The sequence below is a fragment of the Vicugna pacos genome, chromosome 15, assembly GCF_048564905.1.
Source record: "Vicugna pacos chromosome 15, VicPac4, whole genome shotgun sequence".
Lineage (NCBI taxonomy): Eukaryota > Metazoa > Chordata > Mammalia > Artiodactyla > Camelidae > Vicugna > Vicugna pacos.
The window spans coordinates 37,465,995-37,472,996 of NC_133001.1; positions in this window are offsets into that span (position 1 = coordinate 37,465,995).

Sequence of the window (7,002 nt, forward strand, 5' to 3'; positions counted from 1 at the left end):
GATGTGGGGTGTCAAAGTTCAAACAAGGTAAGGCTGGTGCCCATGCAGACAATCAGACTAAGCAAGGTGAGGCGAGCAACACAGGGGTGTCTCAGAGAAGTGTAAAAGTAACATTCCAACATAGGGGTGAACCAGCATGTGATGTCCGAGCTCAAGTAAGATGAAGAAGGCAACCTTCAGAAGTGGAGGCAGACCAGTAGGAGGAGTCAGATTCTGAGTGGATGATGTAGGTACTCATGAGAGGTGGAGAAGCCAGCCTGGTGCAGACTGTCAGAACCCAAGCATGAAGAGGAGCAGTATGGCTGGGGAAACAGAATCCACAGTGAAGAGGGCCCATCCATACCTACAAGTGGACTGGTACAAACTATTAGAGAACAAGCACAATCATGAGTAATCCGTGCGGAGATGCACTTTAGGATGGAGAGTTAAAGCCCAAGAGGATTAAGGAGTATGTCAATAACAGGGAGAAATATACCCTGGGATGGTGGACTAGAGCACAGAAGGTGGGTGAGGACAGAAGCACCTGATGAGGGAGTGGGCAAAGATAGACAGGTTAACATGTAGGAGGACAAAGAAAATAAGTAAATATAAAAAAGGAAATGGGTCCATGTTTCTGTCAGACAAAGGAGTTACAAAGGTGGAAAGGGGGAACTAGAATAAAGACTGTGCTGTTGGATTGGCATTAGGGGTATCCATATAAACTTGTGGTTTTTCATACAGAGAGATACATAAAAAAATATAAAGGTGCACATGTGTACGTATGCATTCTATATTCCTAGTGCTGTCTACTGCATTGGCATCTCATAATAATTAGCATATCTAGCACTCAAATCTTAACTTCTAAATACCATTCTCCACTATAAAGAATTAGAGCTCTTTGAAGAAATAGCTGATTTCAGATTTGGGGCAGGATAAGCACAGGCTGAGAACACATTATTGAATAAGGAAGTTAAGAAAGTACTCAGCAGAGTTAGAGATATATCAAAAACACAGAGAAGTCAGAGAAAAAGGGGCTCCATGTGGCCAAACTGGAGGAAAATTCAATATCAAAATAAATAATGACAACAATGAATAATAATTCAAGTAAAATAAAATAATGAATTTAAATGTGTCTATACAGATAAAAATTAATGATATATGACTAGTTGGAGAGTTTGATGAAGAACAGGATATTTACATGATTCAAAGTCCCTTCTCACAGTCTTATTACCTACAAAAGGGAAAAGGTAAGTGAAAAAGCCTGACAGACACCTCCAGAATCAAATAATCAAAATTAGCATTATTAATTTTGAACAAGTCAAAATTGTGCACTCTTTGACAGAATGTAATAAGAGAAAAAAAAACTATCACTTCTATGATATTCTTGCCAAAGATTCATAATCTGAATCTGGTAAAAATGAAAAATTCACATTCAAAGGCATTTGACTACAAAAAGTAGCCTATCTTCAAAAGTATCAAGGTTGTGAAAGTGAAGGAAAGAGTGTCCTATACCTAATGAAAATAAAGAGACACAGAGATCAAATGATCAAACATAACACACGATTCTGAATTGGATCATCCTACTATAAAGAAAATACGGGAACAACTGAAATTTGAATGGGGTCTGAGGATTAGATGACGTTGAAGTCATATGTCTGTGTGACAAATCACCCCACATACTAAGCTAAAATACTCAGTTGATCAGGTAACCAGCACTGGCTTGAGCTCAAATAGTTCAGGGGAAAAAAAAAAGGTATTTATACCATATTTAGAACTTTTCTGTAAATTTGTAATTGTTTCAAAATTAAAAATACATACTTTAAGAAAAGCTATAAAATTCTTTAAAAGTTTTATGAGGGACAATGAAGTTACATAAACTCACTTTCCCTCTGTGTCTTCAGCAAGGATCAGGCTGATAAACTCACAATAAAATGTGGTAATGAGTCATTAAGAAATTCTTTCTCTGTCCTCCCACAAAACCTACTATCTGAAGCTCACATCTTTACCTTGTAGCCTCTGGTGTTTATATACACATATATACATCATATACACATGTTGTATATGTCACACATCATATACATGCACATTCACAATATATTAAACAATAGGCATGTTTTCATTGAATAGCCAATGGATTGATTAATCACTGGCACCAACTTACATGTCAGAAAATAATTCCTGCATTTGCACCTGTATTAATACAAAAAACAAACAAACAAACAAACAAAAACTCCACCAGGACAAAGTTATTTAAAGAAAATAAAAGCCAAATTATAGAGCAGTCTTCAGAGAACCACAAAAAAATTGCATTAGACACCTAAATGCCTTTCTATTTAGGTTAATATGGCAAAGCTAGCTTGCTACTCACAAACCATTTTCCCTTTCCTCCTGGGCTCATGGGCAGACTTCATTACACAGAGCACTTGTCAGCCTAGATTCCTCGATGACTATGTGGAGCACAACCCTCCTCCCCTAACACTATTTCATCTTTAAATGAGAAAAAGTACGTTTCTACATTTTAATTCATTGAGATTTTTCCCTGCCATAGCAACTACTACCATCACCTAAACCAGTGAATTTTCTTTTACTCTCAGATCTGGTGTGGAGATCACAGCTGATTGTGGGGACTGTTAAATCCCTGAGTTTCCTTAAAGTGAAACACTTACAGGACATACCAGCCATTCTCCTGCTAATATTGCCTAATTCTTAGAGGATGAAACTTCTCCTCATTGTGCTAATAAAAATAATCACTTTTCTCCGTCTATCAAAGTCTTGTTTCCAGGAAGAGAATAAGAATGAAGCACATAGAGCAAGCTGCCACATTTGCCACTTTCTATATATATCCATCTGTTAACATCTATGTATGGAAGCCTGTGATATCTACTAGGAACAGAATATCAAATCTAGTGCATGAGAAAATGTTCACTAAGTATAATGTTATTACTTCAGATAATGCTAGAAAAGTGTGGTGAATGTAAGAGCCGAGGACCTAGAGTGCTATCGCAGCAAACAGCAGAAGACTGAATCAGGTGTAGGGATAAGGGACAGTGTCCCAGAAAACATCAGCACGGATCTCTGAGTCCCTCTGTACAGGCTGCTCTCCTACATCAAGGTTCTTACTGATCAGTCTTCCGCCTTGTGTGGGAGTCTCCCTGGTATCTGACAAGCCATTTTATCTCTAATTTCTGTTGTTTTCCTTGTTCAAACAACTTTCAGTTTTCCCATCTGTAAAATGGGAATAGAAATACATATTTTACTGGTTTATTATGAAGTTAAAGGCGCAGAATTATGAGGAAGTGACACCAACTGATACACAATAAGCAAACAATAAACGCAACGTTATACCTTGAGGTCAGATTTCTTCAATATGATTATCTAATCTAACTACCAGACATACATTTTTTATTCTTCACCCACTTTGGGAATTTGTGTTGATCTTTTTTCACATGTTTAAAGAAAAATAAGTATTTGAGTGTTAAATCTGTGGTTTCCTTAAATCTTACCATTCTGGCTTCAATTCTTTTTTTAGCTAAACTTGACTATATCTTTGCTCTCCCCTGTTAGTGAAAAATATAGGTATCTTGGCTCAGGTTAAACCCTTTGCCCACTTCCCTGTGTACAAAGTAATGACCTTGTCAACCCAGAGAGTCAGAATCAAATCATCATCATAATAATGTTACTCTTTTACCTCATAAAATCCTAAAGTAGTTTGCAATGCTTACATAATTTTAAGAGTGGGTATATTGAAGCTTACAACATGAGTAATTTGCCCAGGGTCACAGAGCCACTTGGCATCAGAAGTGGGATTCAACCTGAGGTCTGTTTGTCTCCAGTATCTTTGTTTTCCCCTGTATCAAATGTATTTCCACAAAAATTTAAAAATTGTTTCCTTGTAACTTTTTTGTTGCCACACTTTTTGAGCCACAGTTGTGGTGGCATTTAATCTAACCCATTTAATATATCAGTGGATCATCATATATATCAGTGCATCAAAATGGCACGAACCCAGAACCCGAGGATAAACTCAGGAAAAGCAACATGAAAGTCTAAAATATAAAGATTGAAAGAAAGCATAACATTTTGGAGATTGCAATGTGACACCACGTAATAAAAGAAGTTTGGGGCAACCGAGAAACAGATTAAGTGGTAAAAAGTGTTGCCTGTATTACTCCAGCATTAATCAGGGCAAAGGACACTTGACAAATATCTGTTTCCTGGTTTGTTTACTAGGTAATAGTGTTGAAGAAAGAAGAGTTCATTGATCTATAATAACTGATCAGACTAATTCCTCAAAATCAATTTGTTTCACAAACTACTGCTTTTTTTCCTAGTCTTAACTTACTGGCAACTGGATTCCCCTGTTGAAAAAGAATATGCTAATCAGGTGAATCAGACATTTTTGTCTCCTTAACAGGATTCAGATCTTCCAAACTGTCTGAGCAGGTGCTATGTGAAAGGCATTCCAGAGAAAATTCCATTCCTGGGTATAAACAATTGGCCTTCTTGTTGATTATTAGTCTCCTGCATTTATCTCGCTGTCCTCACAAACTACACCTTCAGTAATGAGTAAAACGGATTCCTCAGGGTGAATAAGATCCCATCTGCAAGCCTTAGCCAACATCAATCCACCAACTATTGCTTTTCCAGAAGACAAATGTTAAATTAGATATACAACTACTTTCTACCCAGGGAGGAAAGTTAGAAATATGTTGAGCAACAGGATGTTCCCTAAGGTCTCAATGTCTCTCCTAAAAGATTTCTTGATTTATTATTATCCAAGGATCTTCCCCTAGCCCTGCCAAAATCCTTAGGGTTAACTACCTCTTGCAGAGTACTTCTTTTTACAGGTCCTTAAACTATTTCCTTCTAGCTTCATGCTTTGATTTGGATTTCCCTTGATTTGGAAGGGAAGGCTTGCTTCTGTGTTTTGATTTTGGAAGTAGTCTTCACAAGCCTTCTAGAACTCTTGTTTCTCTTGAGGAAATGCATTTTTACCTTTCTTCACAAGCTGACTTCATCTATCAGTTTGGCCTCTGATGAAATACTGAGCAACCATTGCCTTAACTAACCCAACCCTAAGGAATAGAGTAATTGTATGAATTATTACTCTCTAGCTGATTCATTGTTGTCAGATTTGCTGCCACTTGAACTCTAGGGAGCCAAGACTTTCAAATAATAACTGAAGATAATCAGAGAAAAGTAGTGAGTAGACACAAGGCTATTTATAAAATACTGCTACATTTCATAAAATTTCCATTAGGACAGATTATCTAGAGGTTACCCTCAGGCAGAAATTTACTGAAATTACATCTAAATCTAGTTCTCTGACATCCAAAGAAATAATAACTAGAAATAGAACCATTCCTTTTATATTCATCTCTCCCTATCACCAAACAGGCATATTCCTTTAATTTGTGGACTCAAATCTCTTTTTATATCTCGCCTTAACTGAAATATTTCCATGTGTATTTGAAGGGACACTACCATTGATTCCTATGACCATTACTTAGACTACTTTTGTATTTTATCAGCCCATCTGTTAATACATCACATAATGGGGATGAAGTGGACATAATTAATGAGATGCAATCACCACTCTACAGAAATCTCTATGGTCTGTCTCTCTCTCTAAAATTATAATAAAATCTGATAGAATTAGAAATTCTATAATCCAGAATATCTAACACTACAGTTAAGAAAGTTACTAAACATATAAAATGAAAGCATTGCTATTTTCCAAAAAGCCAAATTCTCTGCCCCAGTAAGTATTTGACATTAAAATACTACTCACTACAATTTGGTTTTTGATGTGCAGAAATCCCTTATATTCTATCTATATATCGACATCATTCACCAAATATGTACTGAACGTTAATTACATATAAGACTCAACCATGGGTGCTAGAAGGCCTACAAAAGTGACGAGTCAGATTTTTGCCGTCAATGTCTCCTGTCTTACGTATCAATTTTAACTATATGTAGAACTGAGAAATTTCATGGTTTTAAAGATTTCCAGCTGATTGCGTACCAGATGGTAGGGTGTTTATCCTACTAGGAAAGATAATGATCTCATGGGGAAAAAAAAAAACTTGGACACTCTGGATTCTTCCTGATTATATATTTGCCCTCTGTCACAACTATCTAGAAGCATCATAGGCTCCCTTTATCCTCTCTGCAAATATCTACAGTATAAAGTTTAAATACCTTCCTATGATATACAAGGCCCTCAGGATCCAGACTTCTCTACATTTTAACTTCAACTACTTTAACTCAGAAGTGATATTAAAACCCAGCAAGTCTGGGACACCAACCAGAAACAAAAGGGAGAATTCCTGGAGCAGGGACTTAGAAGCCTCCTTCAGTGTTAAGCAATCATACCTTTAGGTGTTAGATTTGGGGGAGACTCAAGGAAAGGGGCAGGCAGGCAGTTTGTCGGTGGGAGGATCACACAAAGAATTTGGGGCAGTGGCAATTTATTAATCAGATAAAAGCATTTCAGCATTTTAGCCAGCAGTCAAAATGTGTGCCATTGGTCTATCTGCTCCTTAATGAGTATACCCTTAACTCCTATTAAAGTAAACTAGTTAGTATTCCTGAAATGTTTCGTCTCTAATTAGCTAATATCCTCTAAATGTTTTATACCCAACTAGTTAACATTCTGTAAATGTTTCACACCAATAGTTCCATGAAGCATTCCAGGGATGTTTCATTGCAATGAAGCTTCCTCTGTCTGAAATGTCCTTCCTTCTCACCCTTCAACATCTGGGTAAATATGTTTTAAGACCTGCTAAGGCTTCACAAAGGAGATGATACTTAAACTTTGTCCCCAAAAGCTCCTTTCTAAGTCATTCTGGTTCCCCACCCCTTCCTCAAATGACAACATTAAAGACCCCTGTCTGTGCACCAACTCTATGATGGCATCTTCGCATTTATTTGATTAAATCTTTGTCCATTACTGGACTGTTAACTCCTGGAGTTAAGAATGGTGTCCGATCCAACTTTGTGTCTCTGGCTCCTAGCAAT